This window comes from Dermacentor silvarum, chromosome 9 (assembly GCF_013339745.2).
Source record: "Dermacentor silvarum isolate Dsil-2018 chromosome 9, BIME_Dsil_1.4, whole genome shotgun sequence".
NCBI classification, from domain to species: domain Eukaryota; kingdom Metazoa; phylum Arthropoda; class Arachnida; order Ixodida; family Ixodidae; genus Dermacentor; species Dermacentor silvarum.
Genome location: NC_051162.1, coordinates 60,795,593 through 60,819,408, shown reverse-complemented (window position 1 = coordinate 60,819,408; position 23,816 = coordinate 60,795,593).

Genomic DNA, 23,816 nt, shown 5'->3' with positions numbered 1-23,816 from the left:
GCGTAGACACAGAATAGAGGAAGAGGTCAAGAAAGTTGGCAACCAAGTACAGGGCAATTGAAACTGTAAATAGACAACCAGGAGTCTTCAGAAAGTGAGAGAAACAGAGACAGTTAATTGGGTGTTAATTGGGGAAGAACGAAATTAGAAGGAAAAATCAGTACGATAACACAAAGCGCAGTGCCATGCTATTTGAGGCTCAAGTCCGTTGCATAAGCACAAAAACATACCGGAGCAAATATTCTGAACTAGATTAGGCATGTGGATGCTGCAGCCAAAATCCGGAGGCCACTCAGCACATCCTAATGGAATGCGAAGGGATTCACCCTGTGAGTACCGTAGGTAACGTACACCTTCCAGAAGCACTTGGGTTTTAAGTGGACGGAACCGTCAACCGGTCAGCAGTCGAGTTAAGCGAGAGGCGTTTAGAGTCATCATCATCACCATCAGCCAATTTAAGTACACTGCAGGACGAAGGCCTCTCCCTATGATCTCCAATTACCCCTGTCTTGCACTAGCTGATTCCAACTTCCGCCTGCAAATTTCTACTTCATCACCCCACCTAGTTTTCTGCCGTCCTCGACTGCGATTCTCTTTTCTTGGTATCAATTCTGTTACTCTTATGGTCCACCGGTTATCCATCCTACGCATTACATGGCCTGCCCAGCTGCATTTTCCTTCTTAATGTCAACTAGAATATCGGCTATTCCCGTTTGTCCTGTTATCCACACTGCTCTCTTCCTGTCTGTTAACGTTAGGCCTAACATTTTTCGTTCCATCACTCTTTGTGCGGTCCTTAACTTGTTCTCGATCTTCTTTGTTAACCCCTTTGTTAAGTTTCTGCCCCATATGTTAGGACCGGTAGAATGCAATGATTGTACACATTCCTTTTCAACGACAGTGGTAAGCTCCCAGTCTATATCTGGCAATGCCTGCCGTACGCACTACAACCCAATTTTATTCTTCTGTAAATTTCTTTATCATGATCAGGGTCCCCTGTGAGTAATTGACCTAGACGAACGTACTATTTTGCAGACTCTAGAGGCTGACGGGTGATCCTGAATTCTTGTGCCCTTGCCAGGCTATTGAACATTCTGTTTGTCTTCTGCATGTTAATCTTCAACCCCACTCCTACACTTTCTCAGCACTTTCTTGACCGCGGTAAAATCGGTAGTTTCGGGGAGTCTAGTAATTTTTTTCCTGCCACAGTAAATGATTCATGTTATAGTTTATAATATCAAATTGTAGAAGAATAAATTATCTTTCCAACGGTAATAATTTCAAAGAACATATTATTTATTAAAAATGGTACGAAAAAATCATCAAAGCAAAAATAAATCGCAACAAGACCGAGAAATATCGATAAAAACATCAATGCTGCTGTGCATAAAAAGAATATTTAAAAAATCGAAATATACATTTTCAACAAAACGGCCATATGAAATCAGCCTGCAAATATAAGCTCTGTATCTACAAAAGTTCTTCAAGTTGTTAGAGACCGCGTCTACTACGGACGACTAGCGCCACCTGGCATCAAGGAGCCCGTTTAATTCTGGCATGTGACAGCGGACACGAGGGGGCGCAGAGAGATTCGAGAGGAACGCGCCGAGCTGAAGCAAATGGCATCGCTAAGTTCCAGTTTTCTATTTGAATAAATAACCTTGTGTTCAAACTGAAGCGTGTCATCGTCATCACACACGGCTGACATGGCGACGAGGACTCCAAAAACGAACCTGAGGTGGACGGGAAACTGAAGACGTAGCGAGAAGGCAAGGCTGTTCCCACCGAGGCGAGCCGCAGCAAGTGCAGCCAGCAACGACGACCAGCATGGAAAACGATCACACTGAAGTGAAAAACTCTACGCTGATCACGGACGAAGCAGGCTCGGGCACCAACGATCTGCAGCTTACGACGCCACAAGGTAACTTCGAAGACAGTCCTTTTACAACTCGCTTGGCGGTGCGGACGAACCACGACGAAAACGGAACTATGCCAAACTCGAGCTAAACGACGGAGCTCGCGATGCTCAAAACAACGCGACAAATGATGGCACGACTTCTCGAAAGACAGTTTGGAACACCATCCAGCGCGCCGAACGACAGTGGTACCTACCAGGGTCCCCTGCAAATAACGACAACACCGGACCTAACAGGAACTTTGGCGACGTACTCGGGAACCGAGTCGGCCAGTGGAAAACCGCGCTGGAATCAATGCGCGATCATTGCGCATGGACGGAAGCAGCGACGCTAAACGCAGGCATTTCACGACATAGGGGCCGTGCAGCCTCTTGGCACCAAACGACAGGTAACCATTACAATGATTGGACGTTGCGCTGAAAATGGAATTCGACAAGCCACTACTATTTTGCCAATGGGTTGCTAACGTTGACGTAAGAGCACAGCGAGAAAGCGAAAGCATGACGGACTACATGTACGCACGCCTCCAGCGCATCAGACCTGGTTCATATAAACTGTCCGACGACGACGTGGTCGACTGGCTCGTACAGGGAGTGCGTTCAGCAAGTGCAAAGACAATGGTGGCAGTCTTTGACGATCAACGACGCGGAACAATCAGCCAGTTCTTGCATTACGTGCAACAACTAGACCGGCGAAATGTTGGACTGAACGACGACAGAAAGCCTCCAACACTCAGCAAAACTTCGAAGTTGACCGCAATAAATACAACCGACTCTGCGAACACTACGGTGCCGAAATACACACGTCTACCGGCCGACACATATGCCCGTTGCAAAAAGAAGGGACACAGAGCGATAGACTGCCCCGACCCAGACACACGCACGGAAGACGAAAAAGCAGCAGCGCAACGACGTTAAGCGAAAAGCTCAGCACAAGGCACCAACAGTGTCGCCATCCCAGACACAGGTGGGCGCAGGATAATACTGCTGCAAGCCAATGGAAATGGCATCGCGTCAAATGCACTCTGGGACACAGGCTCGTCAATAACGCTTATAGATGAACAGTTCGCACAAGACCACAACGTTGAAGTTGCTACGAACGTGGACTGTGTATTGGGCGGTCCATTTGGCAACTCGTGCAAACCTACAGGTGTGACTGAACTGAACATTGTTATCGGTGCCGCTTGCGCGACAGTGGAAGCAAAGGTAATCAAGAACCTTCCCTATGAGGTGATGGTAGGCCTCGACTGGCGACAAGCCATTCCATTCGACTACATTGAGCGCTTTGACAACGGCATCCACACGATCGAATATATTCCGAAACGGAAAATGAAAAAGAATGTGTACGAACTGACAAAAATATTCTGGAACCACAGCCATCGATGTCTATTTTTGTAACAGAACTTCAAAGCCCAGACAAGTTCACAAAAAATGAAAGCATCGAGATATCGAAGCAAACCTGTAATCAGGCATAATTTTCCTCGACAGACCCCATCAAAATGTGTGGAACCATTGACACAAAGGCAACATTTGCACGGGAAGCACCCACACTACCATCAGCAGAAGAAATCGCCCTACTGATTCAACATAAACCTGTACCGACTGACTTCACGGAGAGTCAAACAGAAATGTTGAAGGCTTCTCTGCAAAACAACAATAATGTCTTCACCCACCCTAACAACGACATGGGTCTGTGCACACACGTTGAACACACAATTGAACTCACCGACCGGAAACCGGTAAGGATGCTGCCCTACAGCACAAGTGATGCCAATATAAGGTTCATACGGCAAGAGACACAAGAGTGGATTAGGAAAGGTATCATCCGCCCATCAAGGTCTACCTATGCCTCACCAATAATTGTTGTTGACCAACCGCACCACGAGACTAGACCAAAACGATTGTGTGTGGACTACCGATTTTTAAACGCAAAGACAGTGAAGCGAGCCTACCCGATGCCAAAGGTCGACACACTCATTCGAAAAGTTGCAGGATTGCGATATCTGTCAAAGCTTGATGTTAAGAAAGCCTTCTTGAACATACCACTACGTGAAGAAGACATTTCTAAACCGCTTTCGTAACAGAAGATGGACACTTCGAACCATTACAAATGCTATTTGGCCTATGCACCGTTCCCGCAACAATGCAGAGTGTCATGAATGAAGGTCTTCGAGAGCTCATTCACAACGGCCAAGTGATTGTCTACATAGACGATGTGTGCGTCTTCACAGACACCATTGAGAAACACATTAAAGTGCTTGACAAGGTAGTGAAGGCTCTTCACGACTTAGGACTGCATGTTGTGTACAGCAAGTGTATGTTTGCAGAAAAACGGATACCATTCCTTGGACTCTTGATATCACAAGAAGGAGTGACCATCGATCCACAGCACATTGCAGTGATAGCGACCTACACGGGGCCACAAACAAAAAGTGAGGTGAGGTCCTTCTTGGACTTGCGCCACATTACGGCAAGTATATAAAAAACTTCGCAAAAATTGTTCGACCATTGACACGTCTCACGAAGAAAGACGCAATTGCTCAGTGGACATCTGAATGCCAGAATGCGATGGACACACTAAAGTAACGACTAACCAAGGCATCTATCCAGGCGACTTTCAAACCAAGTCTGCAGACACAAGTACATGTCGACGCTTCCCACACAGCGCTTGGAGCAGTCCTTACCCAAACACAAGCCGACACCACCCAAACTACTCAAGCACCAACAGCTTCCTATGACCGGCCCAGACAAACAAAGCCACCACGTTGGCTCGAAGATTTCGTGACAGATTAGCGTAATGCGAGGACGCATTATTTAGGAGCCTGGGTCAGGAGGGTGAATCTTCCTATACCTCCCATTGGTTCTGTATAGCAGACGTTCAGTTGATGCTAGTGCGAATAAGCACTTCAGTTAGGCCCTAGCGGACGGATTATGGTACTACGGCGAAGAAAAAAAAAAGAAAAGCGGCGCCATTTTTTTTACTCTCTTTCGTTATAGCACTTTTTTTCTTCCTTTTATTGCGATAGCAATTATATGGACACTTCAACCGGATTTTTGCCGTCGCCGTCGCCGTCGCCGTGAGGTTCCCTATAGATGAAATCTTCGCCGCGCGCCATATGCCCGAGCGGAAGCGTGCGGGGACGCGCGCTATCACGGAGAGCGAACGCACTCAATCTCCCACGCGCAAGCAAGGAAGCGGGAAGCCAGCGCCGGAGGGAGCAGGGGGGAGGGGGGGGGCGCACTTCTACTCTGGCAACAACCGCGCTCGTCTCGCCCGCACCGTCTCTTATCTCCCCATGGCTCTGACCTTTATGCGCCGTGCATTCGCCGCTCAGTTTCCGTTGAAGCGATAGAGCACACGTACCTTCGCCGCTGCGGCGTATATATGCGCTTGCTGCCAGCGTTTTGACAGTCGTTGTCTGCAGTCATTCAGTGTGATCTATTCACGTTTGTTTGTGCGCGCTCACACCACGCTTGTTCATTCAGTTAGTAATAGTCGGGCCACATTTTCCAACGCACGCTACACATGCAATGCTGCCCGGATCGGCAGTGCAGAGCTACAGGTGTGTCCCTTATCGCACGCGCTGCCCACGGGAAGCGCTTCTCATCAACACCACCGTTTCACACGCGCCTTCTCGTGGTCATCGAGTCTCTCTTCATGTCGGTCTACTTAAGCCGCAGCACACCTGCTTACTTAATCAGCTCATGTTTACTACAATTCATCTTGCTACCAAAGCCGCTCACCTTACTTCGCATGGCATGGCTGTGTTGCTATCGCATTCATTGTTTCGCCCTTAGGGCGAAACTGTGACATTTTTTTATGGTAACGTTGCTACCTCGCTTCTCCTTTCCCTCATGACTATCCTATCCCTCCTCGCATGTTTCGCCTCCCCTCCCCTCATTTTCCGAGCAGTGCTTTTTTTTATTTCTTTAGCTGTCCGCGACGCGATCTTTCTTTTTTTCTTTGTCACGGGCGTTATCAGACGCACCGCCGGACCGAAGCGCGCGCTCTCTCCTGTCTGGCCTAAAGTCCCCTGGCTGTGCCAAGCGTTACACCGTGCATTCGTGCTTGTCCGCAGTGGGTTCTGTCTGCGTTTTCATGCACGCTATCCCGTTCATTACTACGATCAAGCAAGCATGTGCCTAAATTATATATTAAAAATAATTCCACTTACAACACAACAGTTCTTTGGAATCACTTTATTGTGTTTGTATGCGAAAACTTGAATTGGAGTAGACAGTGCAACACACTATACATAGAATGCTGATGGTACTACGGCGAAGAAAAAAAAAAGGAAAGCGGCGCCATTTTTTTACTCTCCTTCTTTCGTTATAGCACTTTTTTTCTTCCTTTTTTATGATAACGTTGCTCCCTCGCTTCTCCTTTCCCTCATGACTATCCTATCCCTCCTCGCATGTTTCGCCTCCCCTCCCCTCATTTTCCGAGCAGCGCTTTTTTTTTATAAACGCGGGTGGTGTTTCATGTACGCACATGCAAAAAACATTTATTGTAATTGCTCTAATGGCTAATGCGCAGAATAGCTTTTCCCGGACTGATTGTCGCTCGGTCCATGAAATCCACCTCCGTGAAGTGCACCGAGCATATCCCGCGGTTGTTGACCTTAGCTCTGGGTAAACCCATTAGGTCCGTCCTTCCAGCGTAGTTTAAGAACGCTTCCATCCTGAAGAACAGTGAGGATCATAAATTACAACATCGCAGTTGGAACATACAAAACTGAGCTCGTTTCGCGTCGCGGCAGAGTACTAGTTGTGATATATCAACCTTAATTCTCAGAAACGCATTTTAAACGATGGCGACCAATCAGCTAGAAATAAGTACAAAGCGCACACCAACACACGTGTCCCTTGCGATACGCACAGGTGGTACTATATTTATCAGGAGCTTTATGTTCGCTGCTTGTGGCATAACGATTTACTGCATCGTTGAGGTGTTTTCAAATCAACTAGCTCCTGCCTCACCACTGGACAGCCATGTACGACAGCGCACAATTACTATCACAAATAAAAACCATGAAGTAAACTGCAAAGTGCTCACCTGTTGTCTTTAGGGATGCGGTAGAATTTAACGTCGTATGGCTCACTTCGTCTTGATGTGTTCGTACACCATCGAACGATACACGAACAGCGACAGCTGCGAGACATTTCGGAAAAAAAAGCCGATAAACGTTCAATGGTAGGGTACCGCACGCACCACACTGCTAGCCAGGAAAGCGAAAACCGCATAACTGACCGCATAATGCCAGAACAAAAAAATTGCTGCCGTTTTGGCCGTCATCAGCACGGCCGACGGCGAGCACGGGCCGCGCCAGCGCGCCGCCGTGAGTTGAAAGCGCGAGAGAAACGACAATTGAGAGAGGGTTGACAAGAAAAAAAAAAAAAGGAAAAGCGATTTTGGTGTCGCATCCATTTCATGGATGGCGCTGCAATTCGCGTGGACAGAAAACCATGCCGAGTTTCCGAGGCCTGCCCGGGTGTGTTAGGGATCGCGTCTACTACTAAAACCCCTATATATAAAAAGTAGCGCCATTCTTAGATGATGCCGCCACCGCGCTCACCCCGACGGTTCCTCCTCGCCGCCTGCTGTCGCCCCAGCCTTCTCCGCTCCCCCACTGGCCAATCGGTGTCACGTAGAAGCACGCGTCGCGCTTTTGTATATCTTTTTCTTTCCAGCGCGCTCCGACCGCCATTCTCGGGCTTGTGCGACGAAAGTGCTGCACGCACAAAGGGATCAAACGTGTTAGGGACAAGAACTTCGTTGTGATGGCATGCTGCTGCGCCTTAAGTTGCCGCAACCGACAAGGCGCGGGCTAAGTGTTTTTTTTTTCTTTTGTTTACCATCCGGCGAGCGCAAACACTTGCTGCACACTTGGTGTTTGCGCCGTCTCGCATCGTCGCGTTGCTACTTCCAAAACGGCATTATTAAGGCCAGTTACTGACTGACGAAGCAAAATCGTACCTCAATAACTGCTCCGCAGGGCGCGATCCAAGTTTTCCGCGGATTTCCTCTGGTAGCGCGTTAGCTGTCGTCTGCCACGGCCGGCCCGACGTACGCGGCGCCACTGTCGATATCGCACCTCGATCTCGCTGGCCACGCCGCGCGCGACAGCGGAACGGAGGAGGAGGGAAGCGGATGGCGCTACTTTTTATATATAGGGGCTTTATCTACTACTAGGGTGCCTCGATGCCTGCGCCGCCGTTCAGGGTGGTGCCATCCTTTGCCCGCACCCGCGCCGCCGCTTTCTCGCTGCGACGCCATCTTGAGTCACAGCGAGCGGTTGCGAGTGCTTGGTGCCAGTGCTTAGTTCGAGACACAGTGCGCGCAGATGCTTCGCTGACGCTTCTACTTGCTGGACAGTGTTCAGCCGCATGAATGACAAGCTTGTCAAGTGCATCGAGTCGACATGACGGCGGTTGTGTTCCCAAGTGCACCGGATCGACGCGTAAAGGGCTTCGTTGTTTACGCTTCCCCCGGGACCCAGAGCGAAGGAAGAGATGGGAAGCCCAAGTAAAGCGGTATCACTGGAAGGCAACGGATAGCTCCTACATTTGCGAGGTAAGTGTCAAGAAAGTTTAGACTATCGCATCGTGTTTTTCATTTAAATAAGAAAGTATTCTCTGATCCTCGCTCACGTACCTACCTTCGCTCACGAACTAAGCACTGCACCGATGCTGAGTAGCCTATGGTTTGCGAGCGCGCGTCGCATAGGCTTTTGCCGTTTTGATCGGCGCAGTCTATGCGAGTAATACCCTTATTTTAAGAACAGACGAAAATGCTTCGCCGCGAAATAGCCTTACATTAGCTACAAATTGTCATGTAAACCACCTATTTTACTTTTTCACGGGAAGCACACATCGTGTGTCTCTTGTTTCTTTTTTTTCCCCTCAGTTTCTTTTTTCGCTACTGGTTATTTGGGACTAAAGAAAGCAGTGCTTCTTCTGGGGAGAGCGGCTGTTGTGTACGTGGGAAGCGAAGCATTGTGATTTTCTCTATTATCAGCAGATATCTTGCGGATCTCAGGTTGTTACGTTATATAGCTATTATTTTTAGACGAATATATTTGTAGCGTGGTGCTCGTAAGCCGATGGTCATTCGTGCTCATTCCCGATCGTAGTGGGTACTGTGACGGTCCTTAAATGCCTGTGCACGGTATGCCCAGGTGTAGTAGAGTTAAGGGGCATCATGGGACCAGAATGTGTCGGCGCTTTCTGGCATGGTGTCTGTTGTAGCTTGTGCATTTCTTCGAAACGTGTGAAGCGAGGTAATACAGCATTACTTCTGCGAAAATTTATTTTTATGGAAAAGGGAGAGGAAGAGAAAGAAGTGCTCAGGGCTCACCGGTGCTCTGGGCCTCTCGCTATTATGCAGTCTTTTACGGTTCTGCCAGTTTCGTCAACGTATGCTTATCAACACTAAGCAGGAAGACGCTCGCACGACCACCTGAACAAGGTCAGCCGTCTACTTCATCGCTCATGTTTAGGCAACGTGACTTTGGCAGCTCGGACCAGCTCCATACCCGGGAGAGCTCAACGCCCGAAGCCATGGACTCCGACAACGAATACACCGTAGTCATGGGCCGTCGTATGAAGAAGAGGATGCGCCAGATGTCAAGTGAGCAGACTTCATCTAACGAGAGGGAGCAGCAGTCTTTCATGGTCTCTTACGTGCCGCTTACGGCGTCACACAACCTGAACTCCTTAAGTAGGCAGTTTTTATATGAATATTTTGAAAGTGTGGCCCCTGGTCAAATCAACGAAATCCGGATCAACTCTCGAAAAAACATCCTGACGGTAGATGCCAAGAGTTCAACTATAATAGAGAAGTTAGACTATTCCAACATTAAGCGGAATTCCCGTCCGTTCCTTTTTTACTTACGGGAAGGAGTCAACGACTGGTGTAATTTCTGATGTCGACCTTGACATGAAGAATGTTGACCTCAGGAATTCACTGAGTTCATCGGTGCAGATTCTTGAGATTCACCGCTTGGGGAACTCCCGGTGCATCAAACTAGTATTTGCTTCGTCAACTTTGCCAAATACTGTCAAAGTGGGGTACGTGATACACCACGTCCGACCATTCGTCCCGAGGCCTCTGCAGTGTCGGAAATGTCTCAAGGTTGGCCACGTAAGCGCTGTGTGCAGAAATCAAGTGACCTGCCAGCGTTGCGGTGGGCAACATAATACCACCGACTGTGATGCACCTTCATTGAAATGTCCCAACTGTCCTGGCTCTCACGAAGCAACGTCGAAGGATTGCCCGAAGATGCAGCAGGAAGTTCGTATTCTCCGAAAAATGGCAAAAAACAAGTCTTCCCATAGACAGGCTGCTCAATCTGTTCGCCGAGACAGACAACGCTCGCATAAGAAGCGCCATCCAATGACTTCAGGAGAACTGGATTGTGGGCCGCAGGGGCCTCGACAACCTCGGCCTTTGCCGGCATCGAGGACGGTAACCGCGCCTACAGCAAATTCAGGATCTCCGAGAGCACAGGGCGCACATTCGTCGCCCCTGGGTGGCACAGACACGGAGTGGCCTTCGCTACCCAGTAGATCTATGCCCACGATACCATGCCGTAGTGTTCCTCTACGTCAAGAAGTGGATTCTAGGGCTAGTAAAGCCGATAACCCTATAGGCAAGCAAGGAGCTGAAAAGAATGACCAAGAAAGCGTTGAAAAAATGCTTAAATGCCTGCTAGAATCAATGCGCGTGATTCTCTGTGGTCTCCAGACTCCGGCCGCTAAAAGCGCCGTGCATGTCCTCGCCGTACTGGAGCAGCTGATCGCTGCTCTTTACATAATTTAATTACCTTGCTTGGCACCTGTGGTGCTCACGCAGGAGAAGCCCATACACAAGCTTCTTCGCGGCGAGTTCTTGTGAGCTTTCAATTGTGTTTGTGACTCCGTCCATGCTCTATAGAAGGTAGATGACACATTTGAAGGATCTTTTTTGGACTTTGTTGATAGCCATGAGGATGCTGAACTTGCCTTTACCGTTGTACATCCTTCTTCTATGTCATCATCAGCCCTCATCCAGCCTTTATGTCCCCGTTCCCCCCTCCCCCTGTGCAGAGTAGCAGGCTAGAGCATGCTAGCTCAGGCCGACCTCTCTGCCTTCGTTCAAATAAATTATCTCTCTCTATATATATTTTTAAGCACTGTAATGGGTTCTCTGTATTTACAAGGCAACTTTTCATATCAATAATCACTTTTGTTGTTTTACTTGTACTCAGAAACACTTTGAAGAGGACCAGTACGAGGGAAATCGACAGGATGGGCGCCGTCTGTTAAAGTCAACAGCCCTACATCATGGACTATATTTTCGAAGTGAAAAACATTGCTAATCTGTATTTGACTGTCTTAGTTTCATTTACGGTTTTTGTACGCGATATGTATGCAGTGTTGTTTATTTTTTCAGTGTTCAGTGTTCTAATGGTTATTTATAAAATGTTCTGTACTCGCCATCGATGTGTTTGGCTGATGCGACGTATTCGATTGTAGCTGCTGTATTCTGGCTGGATATCTTGAATAATATTACCCGCGGTTGCGTTTTCTTGTTTGCATTCTTGTTTTCGATTTATATTGTCTAATAAGGTTGATGTACTCGCCTGAACCCCCCCCCCCCATGTAATGAATAAATTGAAAAAAAAACTCTCACTATCCCGAATTGTGTGTCGAGCCTACCTTGCGAATTTTTTTTTATCTCGTCTTTCAACATAACCTTCAGGCGCCACACAGTACATATAATTTTTCACGTACACATCTCTTTCATGATTGATTGTACTAGACATTATAAGTAAATGTATCTTGTGCATCGTTTGGTTTCTTGTGTGTACTACGCAAGATTGACACAGACAAGTTACGTTACATGTTTCTCTACAGCACTAACTAAACCTTATTTTCACATCGCAGTTACTTTTACACCAGCTTAATCCTGTCAGCACACAGTTTTGTGGGCAAAAAAAAGCAAAATTGCGCGTAGATATCGTCAAATAATTCCAACGAACGCGAAGAGCACGCGCAACGCAAGGGAAACTAACCGCCGTGCGCGAGTGGCTGGCTACGGTAAAGGAGGCGTGACGTGTAAACCAAAATACAACAGCGAAAAAGAAAAACTTTACACACCCGGGGGTCGCAAACCTTACATACCAAGCATGGAGCGCAAAAAAAATAGTGGGTATTTCAAACATACACACGGCATATTAAATGTAAATTGAATTAGGCAACTTGGGGCATGTTCCCGGCGCCATACATTTACGTCTTGGACCTTCGACGACTTAACGGCTATTGGTTATAAAGATGTGCAGATGCAATACCGATAAAAAAATCCTCATCAAGGCAAAGCACTTGGAAGTGCGCCGCGAGTAACCCTATTTATGAACGCAAGCGTAGCTGAGTCTCAGCTCGTGTGACTCAATATGGCGGCGCCAGCGGGGTTGTCTCCACCGTGGACGGTGGCGCTGGGCATCGAGGCACCCTAGGAAGAAGGCGATGGCAGCGCCACCGCAAATTTGCGCGTTTTTTTGCTTCACTGTCTCCGCTTGCCGTGGCCTCTGCTGGACCCACTCCCCCAATCTAGTACACTCTAATTCGACTGAAGTGCTCGTAGTCGCCATGTTGGTGCACAGATACGGTGATAAGGTGGGTGCGTGACGTCACGTGAAAGCTATCAATATAGGGACTTTACATATGCAGAGCTTATCCTGCCCTCAATCGGCGGTTGCAATTTCCAGATTTGCGCGTAGTTGACATCATGTGTAGGTGACCAAAGCAAAGAAAAAACATTCACCCCCGTTACTGTGGTATGCATGCGGTTAAACACCACTGGCAGGAACATCTTTGTTGGTGCTTTCACGTTCTTAGCAAAATTGATAAGTGTACAGCTTAGAAGTGCCTCCAAGAGAGCTTAACCACGGCTAAGATGACATTGTCCTGTTCAGCAACAATGGGGACGAGTTACAACAAATGATTGAGGACCTTAACCGAGAAAGTGTAGGAGTGGGGTTGAACATTAATCAGAAGACATAGATAATGTTCAATAGCTTGGCAAGGGAACAAGAATTCAGGATCGCCCGTCAGCCTCTAGAGTCTGTAAATGAGTACGTTTATCTATGTCAATTACTCACAGGGTATCCCGATCTTGAGAAAGAAATTTATAGAAGAATAAAATTAGGCTGGAGTGCATACGGCAGGTATTCCGAAATCCTGACTGAGAGCTTACCACTGTCGTTGAAAAGAAAAGTGTACAATCATTTCATTCTACCGGCGCTAACATATGGGGAAGAAACTTGGAGGTTAACAAAGAAACTCGAGAACAAGTTAAGGACCACACAAAGAGCGATGGAACGAAAAATCTTGTGCCTGACGTTAAGAGACAGGAAGAGAACAGTGTGGATTAGAGAGTAAACGGAGGTTGCCGGTATTCTAGTTAACATTAAGAGGGAAAAAATGGAGCTGGGCAGGCCATGTAATGCGCAGGATGGATAACCAGTGGAACATTAGAGTTACAGAATGGATACCAAGAGAAGGGAAGCGCAGTCGAGGACGGCAGAAAACTAGGTGAGGTGATGAAGTTAGGAAATTTGCATGGATAAGTTAGAATGAGCTAGCGCAAGACAGTGGTAATTGGAGATTGTAGGGAGAGGCCTTCGTCCTGCAGTGAACATAAATATAGGCTGATACTGATGATGACATTATATTCCTCTTGCTGGGGCCTGCGGTTGAGATAAAAATTTTAAATCAAAATCTCGTGTTCATTTACTCACGACATTAATCCAGGACTCCTGAGATACGGCTTTCCTTAAATGCCATTGGCCTGCGTCTTGAAAATCGAAAGCGTCTACTCGAAGCGGCGTCAACGCAGCAGCGGCAGAAGGTGGCACCTCGCCAGCAGCAGGCGCCGTCACTTACATAGGCACGCCGCAGTAAACCTCTTCTCGGACTCGTACAGAATAACTTTGTTTACCTCACTCACTTTAACTAAAGCTGTAGTGCATTGAATTCTGGTGTTTCACGTGCCAGAAGCACGATCTGACTATTAGGCATGCTGTAGTGGGGAAACCAATAATAATATTGACCACATGGCGTTCCTTGCCGGGCACTCAATGCACGGCACATGGGCATTCATGTGTTCCGCCTCCCCGCAGGGGCGTCTGCGTCAGCAGGCGTTTGGTGTGCTGCGACACCACGGACCCGAGCACACGAGGGTTGGACCCTCCCGCGTGTAGCCGTGCGCGGCTTAGCCGTGTCTGGGGAAAGGGGGATCCTGGGGGTTGAGCCAATGCCGGGTGATTGGACCTTTAAGGCCCCCCAGCGGAGGCAACACACCTCTTCGGCCTCTGCTTCACATAGACGGCACCTCCAGACTGACCCTCCTGGAGGAAATCGGCAGTCGCCTTTTCCTGTCCCCCTCTTCATCTTTTGTCTTTTTCTCTCACTTTTCCATCTGTCCTGTCTCCTACTCACTTCTTCTCACTTCCAAATTTCCGGGCGGCAAGGGTTAACCATGTGTAATGTATCCAGTCTTGGGTATGTACATTAGGTTATAGTGGCGGTGTATAGCTGGCGTGTGCAGGTAATCTTCAAACCTTGTACCGTCCCCTTGTTGGGCTCCATGGTGGGCGGCTACCATCGCTGCCGAAATCAATAAACCTGTATGGCATTAGCATCATTCCCTAAACTACCTGATCGTCCTCTCTCAAAAAGAGGGCGCACCGAAGAAACAGCCCAATTCTTCTTTCAACGCAAAGAAACCTTCCCACGATTCCATGTCATTCATAGTGAAAACCCTGGAAAGACCGTAAGAATGATTTCACCTTTCACTGTTGCGAAAAATCTCACCGAAACAATTGGTCCCGGCTACAAAGTTACAAAGATGGCGAGCGGTGACCTCCTTCTTGAGGTCCGCGACAAACAACAATATGACAAACTCCCAAATCTGGTCTCACTTGGTGGTGTGAACCTCACAGTGACTCCACATCGATCCATGAACACAAGCAGAGGAGTGATTTCCGACGATGATCTGCTGTACCTGACCGAGGAAGAGCTCCTAGAGGGCTGGAAGGAGCAGAATGTCACCATAGTTAAGAGAATAATAATCAAACGGGAAAACAAAGAAATTCCAACTAAACATCTGATCGTCACCTTTGCGTCCAGTGTGCTGCCAGAAACGTTAGAAACAGGATACACGAAAGTCCGTGTCCGACCATACATACCGAATCCTCGAAGGTGTTTCAAGTGTCAAAGGTATGGCCACGGTTCACAAAGTTGCCGAGGCCGACAAACCAGTGCCAAGTGCGGTGACCACGATCACCCCTCAGATGACTGTGATGGCGCACTCCACTGTTCGAACTGTGACGGTGGACATGCAGCTTACTCTAGAGCGTGCCCGACGTGGCAAAAAGAAAAAGATATAATCACCCTCAAAGTAAAGGAAAACATCTCATTCCAGGAAGCGCGAAAGCGTGTATCATTTCTTCATTCCACAAAGTATGCTGATACGGTGCGCAAGGGGGCAGCGCCGCAGCAGACTCCGGCAGCTGCCCGGTCCACAAAGAATGTGGCCGCGGAAGTGCCACCAGCCCCCCTGGTGAAAGCAGCCAGCACTGCTTCGCCGTCCCTAATGCAAGGCCCATCGACCTCCGGGTTGATAGGCTCTAAGGCTTCGTCTCTTGAGGCGAGGTCTTCACGACGACCACACCGCTCACAAGAGCGGATGTCCAGCACCTCTCAAGAGGCAATGGACACTAATCCTAGCCAGACGGCGCAGCCAGCGCCGAAGGACCGCCGCGAGTCTCAGGACCGCGGCAAGAAAGACAAACCCCGCATTACGGCGCCCGGGAAGGGCTCTGTAAGCTAAGTAATCTTCTTAGACACACAGCACAAACCTCTTTTTATTTAGACATGAATACTGAAATATTACAATGGAATGTCAGAGGTCTTCTGCGGAACCTTGATGACATTAAAGAACTACTACATAAGTTTAACCCAAAGGTGCTGTGTGTCCAAGAGACACACCTTAATTCTAGACATAAAGATTTTCTCCGGAAATATGCCATTTACCGCAAAGACCGCGACGATGCTGCAGCATCGTCCGGCGGTGTAGCAGTTATAGTCGACAAGGGAGTTGCTGCTCAGCAATTACAGCTGCAAACGCCTCTTGAGGCAGTCGCAGTTAGAGCTGTGATATTTAACAAATTAGTTACAATTAGTTCCTTATATATTCCTCCTGGTTCTCAACTATTGAAAACAGACCTCCAGAACTTTATCGATGAACTTCCTGAGCCCTATATAGTTGCAGGAGATTTCAATGCGCATAGTACCCTTTGGGGAGATTGTCGTTGTGATGCGAGAGGGCGCCTAATAGAAAATTTCCTGTTTTCCTCGGGTGCCTGCTTACTTAACAAGAAGGAACCTACATTCTACAGTCTTGCACACAAAACATTTTCCTCGATAGATCTTACCATAGTGTCAAGTACTCTTGTTCCCTATCTGGAGTGGAGTGTTATTAGGAACCCCTATGGAAGCGACCACTTTCCCATTGTTTTAAACTGTGCAAAACAAGATGAAAACACTCCACATGCTCCAAGGTGGAAGGTAGACTCAGCCGACTGGAAGCGATACAGAGAGCTCACGTACTTGACCTGGGATGATATTTGTACACTCCATATTGATGACGCAGTGGCATACGTAACAGCATTTCTAGTCGATGCAGCGTCAATATGTATTCCGGAAACTAATGGGACGCCTTCAAAACGTCGTGTTCCCTGGTGGAATGACGAATGTAGAAAAGCGCGCAGGAAGCAAAATAAGGCTTGGAGTCGTCTTCGCGACTCACCAACAACAGAAAACCTCATCATCTTCAAGGAAATAAAGGCTCAGGGTAGACGAACACGCCGCCGTGCCAAAAGGGACAGCTGGCAAAAATACATTTCAAGTATAAATTCTTACAGAGACGAGAGGAAAGCTTGGAACAGAGTCAAAAAATTAAAAGGCCGGCAATCTCAGCCTCTGCCTTTAGTTAACACCGAGAGAGACACGCTTAAAGAACAAGCTGATACTTTAGGAGCACACTTTGAATACATTTCCAGTTCCTCCCACTACTCTGACACATTCTTGAGCTATCAGCGACAAGCAGAACGAGTTCCTCTGGTTCAAAAGAGCAGACAGACTGAACCATACAATCATCCATTCAACATGGCGGAATTTCAAGCTTCACTGAACTGCTGCAATAATTCGGCTCCAGGAACCGACCGAATAATTTATGACATGATAAAACACTTAAGCTTTGAAACCCAGAAAACACTATTATCACTTTTTAACGCAATGTGGTCTGCCGGGTACATTCCTTCCTCTTGGAAAGAAGCAATTATAATCCCAATTCTCAAAGAGGGCAAGGACCCATCCCTGGCCAGCAGTTACAGGCCTATTGCTCTGACAAGTTGCCTATGCAAACTGTTCGAGAAAATGATTAACCGACGCCTGCTTCACTATCTCGAAGTTAATAAAATACTAGACCCCTTACAATGTGGGTTCCGGGAACGTAGATCTTCAACAGATCACCTGGTTCGCATTGAGGCTAACATCCGTGATGCCTTTGTACACAAGCAGTTCTTCCTGTCGGTATTTCTTGACATGGAGAAAGCATACGATACCACATGGCGCTTCGGAATTCTCCGTGATCTGTTTGGTATGGGAGTCCGAGGCAATATGCTGAACGTTATTCGAAGTTATCTTTCCAATCGCACGTTCCGCGTTAGAGTCGGTAACGCCCTGTCCCATCCATTTACGCAGGAGACTGGTGTACCACAAGGCGGTGTGCTAAGCTGTACCCTCTTTGTCGTAAAAATGAACTCGCTGCATACCATCATTCCACGTAGATTGTTTTACTCTGTATATGTGGATGATGTACAAATCGGTTGCAAATCATGTAATCTGGCTATCTGCGAGCGACAAGTGCAACTTGGTTTAAATAAGCTGTCTAAGTGGGCGGACGAGAACGGATTTAAACTAAACCCTCAGAAAAGTACGGCTGTTCTCTTCTCTAATAAGAAGGTATATTACCAGACCCCGTTATTCATCTAAATGGAGAACGCCTATCTGTGAGTCGCGAACATAAATTTTTAGGTGTCATTCTAGACTCTAAACTAACATTCATATCCCATTTGAAATATTTGAAAGCGAAGTGCCTGAAGACGATGAATCTGCTGAAGCTTCTGTCACACACAAGCTGGGGTTCTGACAGAAGATGTCTCCTTAGCTTGTATAGGAGTCTCATACGTTCGCGCCTTGACTACGGTGCCGTGGTGTACCATTCTGCAACACGCAGTGCCCTAAGAATCCTAGACCCAGTCCACCACCTTGGTATTCGTCTGGCAACAGGTGCCTTTAGGACAAGCCCCGTTCAAAGCCTCTATGTTGAGTCCAATGAATGGTCTCTGCATCTTCAAAGAACATATCTCAGTTTCTCCTACTACATGAAGGTAAAATCAGATACTGAGCATCCATGCTATATAACTATCCAGGACCTCTCCACTGCCACACTTCATCGTAACCGCCCAGCTATTAGAACACCTTTGTCCCTACGCTTGCAAGCATTGGCAGAAGAAATAGGTATTCCACTAGCAGAAAATACCCTTATGGCTCCCACTTGCCTGCCACCGCCGTGGGAATGGCAGACCATAGAGTGCGATATCTCTTTTGTCGAAATAACAAAACGTGCGCCTGAGGCACACATACGCTCGCACTTCCTTGAACTTCAGGCGAAGTATTCCCGCTCAGAATTCTATACAGATGCCTCGAAGTCATCTTCTGGTGTCGCATACGCAGCCCTCGGGACGTCGTTTTCGACGTCCGGTGCTCTAAATCCAAACACAAGTATTTTCACAGCTGAAGCTTACGCAATACTTTCAGCGGTAAAGCATATCAAGCAGACTAATCTCGATAAGGCTATCATATTCACAGACTCATTATGTGTTGTAAAAGCCCTAATGAGCTTCCGAAGACACACAAACTCTGTATTTAATGAGCTCTACACCTCACTATGCTCAGCATATGTGCAAAACCAAAGCATTGTCTTATGTTGGATACCTGGCCACAGAGGAATAAAAGGCAATGTAGCTGCTGATGAAACTGCTTCGTTAGTTACTTTTAGTGAGACAGACGTAAATAAACCCATACCAGCTACAGACCTCAAGCCCTTCTTACGCCATAAGTTGAGGAAGTATTGGCAAAGCCAGTGGGATGACGAAGTATTAAATAAACTGCACACCATAAACCAAAATTAGGAAACTGGATATCTGAGAGAACAGCAAGACACAAGGAAGTGCTCCTCTGTAGATTAAGAATAGGGCATACTTACGGCACTCACTCTTTCCTACTGAATGGAAGTGATCCTCCGACATGTACAAAGTGTGGCGATAGCCTTACAGTCCTCCATGTTCTTCTTGAGTGCCCTGAAGTAGAAGCAGAGAGGAAAAAGTACTTCCGTTTCGCATATCGTCATCACTTACCTTTACACCCTGCATTTTTTCTTAGCAATGAACCGCTTTTTGAATTTCAAACAGTACTGAAATTTTTAGCTGAAACCAACATTTTAAAAGTCATTTGGCCCGGATACTTGTAGCACGACCTCCTCTTGGAGGTTGCAGCTGCAATACAAGCACAATTGTAAGCACGTGCCTACCAGTCCTTGCCCCCAAGGGCTCTGTGAGGTACTAGTGCTGTTGTCACCTCCAGGTCCTGCTAACCATTCTTCATCGCAAATATTTTATGATCATAGCGCACATCACAAATCATTGCGATAATTTTAGTATATTTATATTCTAAACATCTTAGTGATTGATTTTAGGCCCCTTTACAGCCACATTTATCCACCATTCTTAACTAATTTCTTAATCTGTTAAACCATTCATTGATTACTCATCACTACGTACATGGCGCTCTTTGGCCATATCTGGCCCTTGCGCCAATAAAAACTACACATCAATCAATGTGTTCCGCCCCCATCGAAATGCGGCCTTCACGGGAAATTAATCCGTGCTCTTGGGCTTAGCAGTGCAACGATAAATACCATACGCCACCTTGGCAGGTAGGTGTTAAGATACATTGCTTGAACATTTAAAAAATCATTCTGAGACATTTGGAAGCAGGTGAATTTTTTATTGCTGTGCAAAAAAATATATTTATCGATATTTCGCCAATTCGTAAGTATCGCAGCCCTCATGGCCCATTCATATAACTGGACATGTTGAACTGTATGGCATGTAAGTTATTCTCGAGTTGCTGCACTTGTTGAACGGTATGTGGCAAGCCACCGGAGGGTACGTCCTGAGAGGAAGCTTTCCGCGAATGTACATGGCGCACTTCGCGGTAGCTGCAATAAAGGACACGCAATCAGTATTAATGCAATAAATTGTAATAAAGAAACAATTCTTTCCACGAAAGAGATATAAACCTAACGTTGTAATGTGCTATTTCTGAAGACGCATTATATATTTAGGAATTCTGTTTACATTAATATGCCGTGTATGATCAGCCATAACCGTTGGACAAATAAAGTTTATTCCTATCCTATCCTATTGGTCCGATGCAGTAAAACGACGTGCAATATTGCTCTACTTCACTGAACATGTGTCATGTCCTCAGTTTTCTTTGCTGGTCCCTGTAAAATGGAATCTTGAAGATGGACTGTGACAAACTTGTCCAATTTGCAATCCTAATAATGTTGCTCTTCTTTATCGACTAAAGATTCGAAGAGCGTTCGAACTAATAACGTCGTTTAATATTCTTATTAATTTTGCACATAACAGCAATGTTATGGTTGGCACAATCGACTTAACCTGAAGCCACGTTGTCAATCATGAACAGATGCTTCCGCTGGTTACACTACTGAGTGTAATTATTAGAAAACGAAATATTTCCAAGTTAATTTACTCGTAATTTGAAGTAGTGTAAATGTTTTTGGGCTGGCAGCTTATGACGCGAAAATGTTCAGAGTCACGCTGGATGTCGCAATAAACTTCATTGTCCTTCTTTGTCACCAACAAGTGTTCTAGAAAACATTTACCACATGCAGCCCAGTGAGTCTAATTTATTGTGAAACATTGCCTGCACAGCGATTGTTATGAATGTTGCATGTACCATATAATGATACATCTGTGGAGCATTTAGATTATCGGCAGGAGTTAATGTAGTCGATACGCGTTTAGGTGGCAGCACTTCAAGTACTGCAAGTTTACTGCGTTCAAACGTGTTTATTAAAGTGTTGACGGGTTTGCGCATTGAAGTTGGCACGATTATGTTGAGGTGTTGTCAATGTGCCAACCGGTACCATACCGGTTGGCACATTGAGAAACGTGAGTGGCAGACAAAGAAGACTGAAGTATGAGACGTAGCTAAGGTTCTTCAAACTTTCAAGTACCCTTGCCAAGCCATGATAAAGGCTCTTATGGTGCGTGCTCTTGGTATTTTGTTCGAATTTACGAGGTCGAGTCTCAGTGCTTTCTTCCTGAAGACAGGAAACCATTTCTTTACCCATGTTCAGTACTGGGGCTGTCTTTTTTGTAGTTTTACGAGAGCTCCTAACTAGCGTGTCCACCTAATCACCTTGCAAGGGTCAAGCTATAGGAAATAAGGAACGTTCCGTTTGCAACTTTTTTTTTATTTCAAATAAATCAAATATTGTCTTGTGTGCTTATTTTAAAGAAATCTCCAAAAGATAGGAGTCATGCAATGTTCTTTCCCACGTCTATTTTTACTGCTGCTAGAAGCTAACGACTTAATTGACTGCCCCGTGAAAGCGTGCGTCCCTCGCCCTCGCGCACTTTCACTCGCAGATAAAGCATACGGCCAATGAGAGTTTTTTTCTATTGCCGCACGCGACGATCGAAAGGTGAGCCCTTAACAGCTTCGCTGTAATATAAATGAGCACTTGAAACTACACAGTGGGTTGTCAGGAAGGTCCTGGTAGAGAGATATAGGAAGATTTTCACCACCTCAGGCTCTTTACCTTGCACTAAAACACGGTGCACGAGGGTTTTTGCATTTTGACCGCATCGAAAATTGTCCGCCACTGCAAGGAGTCTAACCCTCGACCTCTTGCTGAGCAGCACAATGCCATGACACAGTCGGCCACTGTGGCGGGGAGCTTTGTGCGTTGACCATTGAACAGTCATCAATATTGGCAGCTGTTTTATAAAAGCGAAGTTTTCTGCGAACCTCGCCGGCTTTCGTGAACGTGTGGCCGCGGCCTGCCTGTTCCCTTGACAATTAGGCCAACCAACCACAGCTGAGCACGCTTGCCCTTGAGTTCCTTGCAGCACCAGCAGCTGGCGCTCGCCTACGCGCATCTGTGGCAGCGGCGGCTCCGGATATGCGGGTGCATCCGAATGGAACCACCTCCCCGCCTCGGTCGCCAGCAATCCGATTCATTCATCATTTCAGACTGCTGTAATTAACATTGCATGATAATTCACCACTGCTCCCTGTAACGCCATCAGGCATTGACAGTATTGTAAATAAATAAATTTAAATAAACTAGAAAGCTCGCCTTCGTGCATCCTCGGCTGCACGATAACGAGGAAGTACACGCTTCTTGCGGATACAATGGATTCGAGCTGCCCTACGTATGTTTGCCCGTGCTGCCTCTAAAACCGTGATGCGTTCATGGCGTTTGTAGTACTCTCTAGTAGTCAGCAATTCCGCTTAACAAAAGGCTCCGTACAAGTTGTGTTTGTGCGTGTTTGTGTATGTTGTGTATGCTGTGTCTGCGTGTGTGTATGCGTGCATGTACTTGTGTTTCGACTATTTATGCACTGACCTAAAGCTTCGCTGTATATAGATTCCAGCTCGTTGGATCTGCAACACTTCTTAACTTAAAATCCTTGCATTGGTAGAATTTATTTGAGCACATATTTTCGCTATTTCTCCTTCACCAATAATTTATCATTGTCTCTAGTGCGCTCAATCGTGTCCTAATCGAACATTTCAAGAAATGCAACATCACGGTGGATAACATGACTAAGCTAAATGTGCCCCACAATATTCAGAGTTACTTGGCACTTTGTGAACCATCTCGTACCTATGGCATTTTGGCTTATCACGTAATCTCAGAGAAAACACAGAAGATTATGCTAGCGTAACTTACCCAACGTTTCCTCATTTTGATTGGCTGAAAATTAAGCAAAATTGATGCATAAAATATTGGCACTCAGCTCTTACAGTGATGCTCAATAATTGCTTCAGACTTACAGCGTTACAAGTGGTCAATGTTGTAGAATAAATAACATTTGTTGCATATGTTTAAACAACAAAAGCATTTGCCATTTGATCAGCCCACTGCTAAATCCTCTGGAAAATGCAAAACACTACGCGGTTCGTGCTTAGCAAAAATTTATTCTCATCAAAAATTACAACGAATAACGACGGCAAGCATATATATATATATATATATATATATATATATATATATACACGACACGCATTTCATTTACCCCTATGCTGAAACTAGGCGTATTCAAATTTTATGAAGCTTCACTTCCTGAAGGTGACATTAAAAAGAATAATTGGAATGTAATACAAGATACGTTTGTTTTACCACAATTGTGCATGCGGTGCTGAACATCTTACTCTGTTTTTAATGCAAAAATTTAACCCACATTAGTTGTATATTAGGTGATTATTTTAACAAATGTATTTATACCGGGTAATGTTTAGTTGCACCAATTCCTTTTTCGAAATTGCCTGTGGCTGATATCACAAATGTCACCTTGATCTAAATTACTCGGTGAGGCGGCCAATAATTTTACGAAAAATATAAATGCATATTTTATTAGGTAATATAACTATGCTAAATACATCCTGAAATATTTACTTTACGGCACATATT